Source organism: Delphinapterus leucas, chromosome X (assembly GCF_059928025.1).
Source record: "Delphinapterus leucas isolate spDelLeu-1000000601 "Yukka" chromosome X, BTC_Dleu_Yukka2, whole genome shotgun sequence".
NCBI classification, from domain to species: domain Eukaryota; kingdom Metazoa; phylum Chordata; class Mammalia; order Artiodactyla; family Monodontidae; genus Delphinapterus; species Delphinapterus leucas.
This window is the reverse complement of record NC_143150.1, coordinates 106,822,581-106,829,514: the sequence shown is the minus strand read 5'-3', so window position 1 is coordinate 106,829,514 and position 6,934 is coordinate 106,822,581. Positions and strand designations below refer to the sequence as shown.

Here is a 6,934-nt window from a genome sequence, read left to right as displayed (position 1 = left end):
GTGACCCACCTGCATCCCACCCCTGCGATCTTGTTCTTGGAGGCCCCAGCAGAGCTATCGGGCTGACTTCGGCCTAGGATGCCTCAGGCAGAAGGCCTTGGTCTGTGAGAGTAGCGCTGATTCTACAAATGGAGAAGATCTGAGTCCTAGATGACGGCCCTGAGTGCTAGTGAGCAGACCTCGGCCCCCAAAGCGGGCCACACTGAGCAGCGCCCCTGCTCTCAGCTCTAGGAGGCCCTAGCAAGGTAGACAGATGTTGAGTGACCTAAATTCCCCTCTAGTGACGAAGGGAAATGAGGGCTATCTCGTGACTCCCAAACTCAGGAGAGGAGGCTCCGGGCGGAGCTGGCAGGCTGTGGTGCCCCCTCATCTCCTCTGGAGATGGTCTCAGGGAGATGAGAGCCTTGGTCTAATGGAATAAGCCCAATTCAGCAAAGGGACCTAGTCCTCAGCAGCATTCATGGTTGTGACACCGAGTGAGGATGGGGGCCCCTCCCACAAGAAACGGGGCAGCGTAAAGCACCAGCCCTGTTTTCAGGCTTGGGAGAATTGGGTATTTTGACATGAGTTGCATTCACTTATTCCCAGGACATCTCAGGGAGGTGAGAGGCCAGGTCAAAGGGGGCAGCCTCGGGTTGGCAAGGGAGGATTTCAGGTTATGCCAGGTGTCATGGTGAGAACCTTGAGGACTGTGGGGATGCCCCACATGAAAGCATTCAGGCCACAAAGAATCCTCACTATTAGCATCCCTGGGAGACCTCAAGCATAGATGTCAGGCAGAAATGCCCATCAGTTCCCACTACAGGCTAACAGGGAGATAAGGGTCTTGGTCTGAGGAGAGTGGTCCCATGTCAGCAGAGGGAGAAATCTTAGACCCTATCAGGAGGCACATTTAGACCTTGAATTGGGATCTTGTGTGGGACCACAAGGACTTCAACCTGCCTGCAACAGCTTTCATTCTTGGGAGACCACGTTTAGTTAGATACGGTCATCTTCACTTCCTCCTATTGGGACACAGGCTGGTTGGCTCTTACTGTCATATAGGCATCAATTCAGGCAAAAGTTGAGCTTCTCTACCAGGAGCCCAACTGAGGAACCTGAGTGAGGACTCAAAGTGTCCAGCCCAACGCTTGGATTTCAGCCCAAGAAATCTCTGGGAAGGACTGTCAGGTAGAGCGTCTGCTTCACTTCTTTATATCACGTCTAAGAGAGGTGAGGTCCTTAGTCTGAAGGTGCATCCGCGAGTCAGCAAATGGAGAGTGGTGCCAAGCCTTTTAAGGAGCCAAGGTGAGGACCTTGAATGATGATCGCGACGAACTCAGGATAGAAAGGACCCTACTGAGCTCGCGGCTCTGGTGTCCCCTGGCAGGGAGGTGGACTGAGGCACCCCTTCACTTCCTTCTCCTGGATCGCAGGGAGGTTTGAGGTGTCAGCTGAAGAGTAGCAGCGGGGAGGGTGCCCAGGCTCTGCCGAGACCTGACATGATAATATTGAAGATGAACCGAGAGGACCCCACTGCCAGCACCTGTTGTCACCTGAGTAAATCCAAGGCAGGGCTGATAGGATGCAGAGTAAAACTCTAAGGCCTCTGTGGTTCCTCTATGGGATTCTGGGAGGACAGGCTGACCGGGAAAACAGGAACCTTGTGGGTTCCCAGAGCAGTGCCCTCAAGGAAGCTTGCAGAGGCAGCCTTTGATAAAGCCAAGGTGGAATCTCCCTACTTTAAGGTGCTCACGTCATCTCATTCTCCAGCCTCCAGGTGTCCAAATCACCTGTCATTGGCCCACACTCCTGTCTGCTGTCCCTGACCACAGCCACCATGCCTCGTGGTCAGAAGAGTAAGCTCCGTGCTCGTGAGGAACGCCGCCGTAACAGAGGTGAGACCCAGGGTCTTCATGCTCAGGCCACCACAGCAGGGGTAGAAGAGGCCACTTCCTCACCCGCTTCTGTTTCTCAGGGTACTCCCCCGAGCTCCGCTGCTGCTGGCACTCGCCAGGAGCCTCAGGGAGCCCCAGCCACTAGCTCTCGTGATGCAGGGGTTTCATGCCCAGGATATGATGTACGTGCCAAGGGCCAAGTTGAGGAAAGTAAAAATTCCTCCCAGGCCTCAGCCTCCAGTGATCCTGGAAAGGATCTTGTAACCAGGAAGGCAGGGATGTTGGTGCAGTTCATGCTGTATAAATATAAGATAAAGGAGCCCATTAAAAAGGGAGAAAAGCTGAAGATTGTCAACAAAAGGTATAGGGAGCACTTCCCCGAGATCCCCAGGAGAGCCTCCGAGTGCATGGAGCTGGTCTTTGGCCTAGAATTGAAGGAAGTCAAGGCCAACAGTCATTCCTATGCCCTTGTCGGCAAGCTAGATCTCACCGATGATGGGCGTCGGAGCAGTGGCGGGCGGTTTCGGAAGAATGGGCTCCTGATGCCTCTCCTCGGTGTGATCTTCTTGCATGGCGACCGCGCCTCTGAGGAGGAGATCTGGGAATTCCTGAATATTTTGGGTGTGTTTGATGGAAGGAGGCACTTCATCTTGGTGGAGCCCAGGAAGCTTATCACAGAAGATTTGGTGCAGGAAAGGTGCCTGGAGTACCGCCAGGTGCCCAGCAGCGGTCCGCCATGCTCTGAGTTCCTGTGGGGCCCGAGAGCCCGCGCTGAAACCAGCAAGGTGAAAGTGCTGGAGGTTCTGGCCAAGATCCATGATACGGTCCCCACTGCCTTCCCACCCCACAATGAAGAGGCTTTGAGAGATGAGGGAGAGAGAGCCCGAGCCAGGGCTGCAGCCAGGGCTGGCACTACTGCCACTGCCGTGCGCGTTCCAGGGCCACATCCAGCCTCTCCTCACACCCCTAGTGAGGTCTGAAGCCCACCCATTCTTCACTTTGTGGTAGGAAAAGCCTGTTAACCAGTGTTCCTGATATGCTTAAATAACTTGTTGACTTTTTTCCTGCATTTTTAATTGGTGTTCCTTTCAACAGAAAGTTTATTTAGATTCAGAATATAAGTATATGAATGACATGGATCACACACTTATTGCTGTTTGTCAGATTTAGGAGTAAGAATTTTGTTTTTTGAAATACAAATTGGAAATCCTTAAATCACTTTTGTGGCCCAGAACAGGAATAACATCACTTTAGGATAAGAATATCCTTGGAAACATGAAAGAACACCACGCTAAAATAGGATCAGAAGATAGCTAGGTAGTAGCTAGATGGAGAGATAAGATAGATAAGACAGCTAGAGAGCTAAAGTCAAAGTTGATCAATTCTTGGTTTGCCTTACTCCATTTAGTCTTTCTTTTGTAAATTTAAAAGATATATACTGGATTTGCTTATGGTTTTCAAGAATGTTTGAGAATACAAATTATAGCAAATGATTTGTTCATGACTCTTATTTTACACAAACATTAACTGAGCATCTGCTCTTAAGAAGTCTCTGTGCTCGTACTGGGGATGTTTAATCAAAAAAGTCCTAGCCTCTGCCCATGCAATTACAGTTTCTCAGAGAAGCTATTATTGTATGGAAAAGGGTGAGATACTCTCTACTTCAAGAAGAGCAAGTAAAAAAGCAGGGTAAAGAGAGGGTGGAGAGAACATATTCCTTAGTTTTCATTGTTAAAAGCAGAATTTTGGCTGATTGGGAGGATTTTTTCCGGCTAGAATGCTGCATATTCTCTGACATATCTTAGATGTAAAAAAAAAAAAAAAAAAAAAAAAAAATCCCAGCTGGATCGATGGTAACGTCTGAGGTCAAGATAATCATAGTAATAACTGCCATTCCCTAACGTCTCAATACAAGACAGGCACAGTGACAGATGCTTTCCATACATTACATATATTCCACCAGTCCTACAAGACAGGTCTTATCAAACTCACTTCACAGCGAAGATCCTGAGGCTCATAGAGTTAGAGTTTGGTAATGTGCCAAATTTCATAAGGCTAGTAAATGACAGGGGTGGGACTAGACTCCTGGTCTAAATTACTGTAGAGCTCGTACTGTTCTCCTCCTCCTACCCTGAGACACATCCTGTGTCTTTCATTTCAGTTGTTTTCTCAGTACTTCAAACTTTGTCTTAGGTGATAGAAAGAATGGCCTTGTGCTCAAACTACTGGATTGGAATACGTAGCCAGAGCAGTAAGAATACCAAAATATTTGAGAGGTATAAATAAATAAATGAAAGAGACAATATTCGCTGACAGTATAAGCATCTACATTTGCGATGTTAGATAACCTCAAAAGGCTAGGGGCTCTCAAAATCATCCTCACAGTCTCTTCCCTGTAGAAAGTAAATCTATCAGAACAGAAGTGACGTGGGAATCTTCATCTGGCTGATGAGATAGACTAGATCAGTGTACTTTTTTTCCCTGACAGGCTACCACCACCTGTTCTGGGACTCCTGCCTTGTGCTACAGCTTCCCCATCTCACATTACTCCTGGGCCGGGGACCCATTCTCTGTAAGGTTTGCAGAGCGAAAACTGCTCAAGAGTTTGCAGAGATGTGGAATTTCCTAAGCAGGCTTTAATCCAAGAGATAGAAAGCAAGATGAGGGCCCCGTGTAGGAGGACTGAGGAGACCAAAGCCCAGAATATTGGGGGGTGGTCATTGGGACACCAGTCCTGTCTGCTATCAGACACAGAGGGTCTCAGGCAGACCTGTTAGGCTCACCGTACCCTCACTTATTCTTCAGGCTTCTTGGGGCCATAAGAAATTTGTCTAAGGGCGGAGTTCTCAGGTTGGTAGAGGAGAGAGTGTGAGTCTCTCACAGAAATGACAGTGATAAACCTGAATAAAGACCCAGCCAGAACAGTAGGACCCCATAAAGTCCCATCCCCTTTGGCAGCCCCCTGAGGTCCAGAACAGTCCTGGCTGCTTGTGACTAACACTTTCAACTCAGGTCGCGGGAAGGTGGGGACTCTGGGGATCAGCAGAGCCCTCAGCCTTAGATCAGCAGAGAATGGAGTCCCAGGAAGTGTGCAGAGTCATAGCGAAGACCCTGTCTGTGGACATGGGGACCACTCAGTCCACCACTGTCAGGGCTACACTTAGCCCCTCCTCTGCTGTTAGCCCTGGGAGGCATAGGCAAGAGCTGGCACGGTCAAGTGCCCCCTGACTTCTGCCTGGAGGGTGTCAGGGAGGGGAGGGCCTTGGTTTATAGGCTGGCTGTTCAGCAGAGAGTGGAATCCCAGGCGTGACACTGTCAAAGTAAAAGTCCTGTATGAGGAGTGTGGCAACCAACTACCCTGTTACAGATACATCCTTAGAAAGTCCCGCGTCTGTAGTTGGCATGGGGAGGCAATAGACAGGGCTTTCAGACTAAGTTTATCCCTTATTGCCTGAAGGAGGATGGTTTCAGGGACTTAAAGTCCTTGGACTGATGGGGGAGGCCTCATTCAGCAGAGGAAGGGTACCCAGCTCCTAACAGGAGTCAACATGATGACACTGACTGACAATGAAAGGATCTCTCCCAGAAAGAAGGGGACCACATAGAGCACTGTCCCTGTTGTCAGACCTGAGGCTATGTCACTTAGGCATGGTGACATGATGCGTCATACTCACGTCCTCCCAGAGCTCTCATGGAGGTAAGGAACCTCATTAAAAACCAATGTGCTCAGTGACTCTCCTTAGGATCTCAGGGAATTGTTCCCTGTACATTTTGTTGACAACCTTCAGCATGTCTACCTTCATAATGGGCTCTTTTATATTTCTGCAGTAGGAATTGCCTGCCGATGCAGGGGACACGGGGTCATGCCCCTGTCCGGGAAGATCCCACATGCCGCGGAGCGGCTGGGCCCGTGAGCCATGGCCGCTGAGCCTGCGCGTCCCGAGCCTGAGCTCTGCGACGGGAGAAGCCACAACAGTGAGAGGCCCGCGTACCGCAAAAAAAAAGCTCATATTTTGTTTTGTTTGGGGTTGTAGTCTGAGCATAGTGCATAGTATACAGTAGGTACCTTATATTTAATCAATAAAGGCCGAAAGAAAGACTATAAATAAGGGAAAGATCGTCAATTTGTGGTTTGCCTAAATCCTTCTCATGTTTCTTCTTGTAAAAGTGGAAGTCATACACCTGGATTTGCTTAGATTATTCAGGAATGTAAGAGAAATTAAATTTTAATGGATTAGGCCACATGCTTACTCCTTTTTAATTTCCCAATCATTAATTGAGAATGAGCTCTTTGGAAGGCATCATACTAGTACTGTGGATGCTTCCCCCCGCCACCCCCGAAAAAAAGCCCCCAAACAACAACCACCACAAAAAGAAGGTCTAGCCCCTGCCCATTGAATTTTGGAGTCTAGGAGCTGCTATTATATAAAAAGATGGTGGGATGCACTCTATGACCTAAAGAACAAGTAAAAAGTAGGGTTAAAGAGGGCAGGCAGTTGGAGCTGAAAGCAATCAAGTGTAAATGGCCTGAGGCAAGGCAGTTTGGCGCCTTAGGAAAATGCAAAGCCTTCAGTGAGAAGTAATTTTAAGTGAGGTTGCCTGGTGGGCTAGATGAGACTGTGGGAGTGGTGAGCCGGCCAGAGCCTCAGATGGAGGGCCTCAGAGAATCCAGAATCCACTGGGCTGGCAGTCTTTGCCCTGGGTTGGGGGGGCCAGAGACCTCGCCATTAAAAGCGTACTCAATTATTCTATCTTGTGTGTAATTTGGCAAATTCTAGGCAAGTTCTAGATTTTTGTTGGTAGTTAAATAAGTGGAAATAATGGTTATTTAGAAGAAAGGGTAGCTGGTAGGGAAGATACTGGTCAGTGACAAAAATTCTAAGGACTTTGAGTTGTTTCCAGCTAGGAAAGATTCTCCCACAAGCGCATTATGTATTATATCCTCTGGTGTGGATATTACATGATTGTCCTTGCTAGGCAGCATTTTAGTTAATTGCGACTTCTTTGTCTTGCTGTTTGGTTAATGTGCTCAAGCTCACAGGGCTAGTGAAACAGCA

The 6,934-nt window shown here is 48.6% G+C and overlaps 1 pseudogene; it reads left to right on the top strand.

The window, feature by feature from the left end:
- The first annotated feature begins 1,368 nt into the window (after window positions 1-1,368).
- Window positions 1,369-2,847, top strand: LOC149744379 (melanoma-associated antigen B4-like; annotated as a pseudogene).
- Window positions 2,848-6,934: the final 4,087 nt, after the last annotated feature.